This window comes from Pinus tabuliformis, chromosome 6 (genome assembly GCF_031772625.1).
Source record: "Pinus tabuliformis cultivar Carrire ecotype Pingquan chromosome 6, CPIR1, whole genome shotgun sequence".
NCBI lineage: Eukaryota > Viridiplantae > Streptophyta > Pinopsida > Pinales > Pinaceae > Pinus > Pinus tabuliformis.
This window is the reverse complement of record NC_142292.1, coordinates 522,095,424-522,097,533: the sequence shown is the minus strand read 5'-3', so window position 1 is coordinate 522,097,533 and position 2,110 is coordinate 522,095,424. Positions and strand designations below refer to the sequence as shown.

Below are 2,110 nucleotides of genomic sequence, written 5' to 3'. Positions count from 1 at the left end.
GATATTTCATGTAAACGAAAAAAAAATGGCCTTGACAAGTTCACCAGGGAACTACGGTGCATTATAATAGAAATCGGGCAATTAACATTTGTGAGCTCTACGTAATTGAGATTCTAAGCAATGATCATGTTTGCAACATTGCAAAGCACTTATTTTCCAAAGAACATTGCTAAGTAGTAAGCACTTAAACAGGGAAATGAAGATATTTCATGTAAACGAATAAACAAAGAAAGAACCATAAAACCAAGTTAAATAAACAAACAAACAAAGAAAAAAAAAATTGACCTTGACAAGTTACAACACTTGACATAAAATTAAAAACAGGACATCACCAGGGAACTACGGTGCATTATAATAGAAATCAGGCAATTAACATTTGTGAGCTACGTAATTGAGATTCTAAGCAATGAACTCAGTGCCCATTTCCGTACAGGAAACATTTATGGTATAGAAACATATTCAAGGAAAACATAAACGATGCTATAGAAAAAATACAAAGCACTCTCAAACACAGACCTTGGCAAACCTAAGATATTTAGTAAAAATTGAAGAATTTTTGTAGCCTTGATGATTCTAATAGATATATAATTGAAAGTAGGTCATCACATGAGAACTACAGTTCTTAATTAATAGAAATCAGAAAATTAATATCTGGGTACTATGTAATAGAGATTCTAAGCATTTTACTTCGTGATCATTTCTGTTCAGGACACTTCAAATGTTTCACATATATTTCCTACCAGGTATGTAGATGCCATTACATTACCATAAAATATAAATGCATGGTGCTTAGCAACACGATAAACAAGAGATTGAATGAACCAAGTAACTTGACGAAAGCTTTAATACATAATTAAACACTGATAGTTGAACAACCAAGATATTGGATGAAACCAACTTGAGAAAGCTCTAATACATAACCAAACAATGATAGTTGAACAATTTCACAACCAAAATGCTCACCCTTAGGTGCTCGGCAATATCCTTCTCATCGACATTGCAGATAATCTTGTCCTTGTCACTTTCTCTAACATAGACAAGCATGTAAGCATTTGAATATTTTGTAAACTTAAATGGAGTATTGTTCAACCCAGGATTTGTCTGTGGAAGCTGCAACAACAAAGACAAAGAAAAGCATTGATATTTTTTAAAGCTTTCAGTGAAACTCTGAACAGAAAAATGGGTAATATTTTTACCTCCTCTTCACCACCATATTGTTCTTCCAGGGAATGACTTGTAGCAAAAAATTAACAATGTTGAGAGAGTTTAAAGATCATTGAAAAAATTCAATCAATAAGCTCATTGCCCAAAATATAAGGAAAATTCACTTAAAAGCCACATGATTCATCGAAATCATCCTAAATCACAAGTCATATTTCGAACAAAACTACCATTAAGCGTCGAAAATATATATTTTTAATTAAAGTACAAATATATATATAATATTAAAGAAATTTTATGTAGAGTTGAAAATCAGACCTCCCTGCACGACCTCCAACATCGGATGACATTACACATGAGTTGAGAAAACCAAAAATCCCCATACCCCTGTTCCCTTGAACCAAAACCATTGGTATTCGAGTCAACAACAAAGAAATAAACCAACAACGGAATCAATTTTATGTAGACTCGAGAATTAGGAGGATTGCTTTTATCATTTTTAAGGCTTTTACCTTGTGTTGAAAATTTCCTCTCTATATGAGAAAGTATGGATTTCCACAATGGTCCATATTAAGAGAAGTTTTGGGATATAATAAGGAATTTTGGGATATAATTGTGAGAAGAATTTTTATTTTGTTCAATATTTTAAGTGGATATTAATGATGGATGAGGTGGATACTAATGGTGGATGGAGTATCTACCCGTTAGACATGATAAAAAATCTTTTATCATGATAAAAAAGTCCTCTACCAATGTTATTTTATCTGGAAATGGAAATTTCTCTCAATAATTTCCACTTGTGGGATAATTTTAGTTTAAACATATTTTATAATTTAAAACAATTATATATTATATTTTAAAACAATTAAAATAGTAAATCTGCATATCTTTCTAATTTGTGATTTGTGTAGTAATGAAAGTGATAGATAAATATAACAACTTGGGGGTA

At 31.1% G+C, this 2,110-nt stretch overlaps 1 long non-coding RNA gene across 1 annotated transcript; it reads right to left on the bottom strand.

The window, feature by feature from the left end:
- Nucleotides 1–965: 965 nt before the first annotated feature.
- LOC149259598 (uncharacterized) lies at nucleotides 966–1,228 on the bottom strand. Its single transcript, XR_016247499.1, has 2 exons — nucleotides 1,197–1,228; nucleotides 966–1,110 (listed from the first exon to the last, which is right to left on the bottom strand). It is a non-coding gene; the product is annotated as an uncharacterized LOC149259598 (long non-coding RNA).
- Between the last annotated feature and the right edge of the window lie 882 nt (nucleotides 1,229–2,110).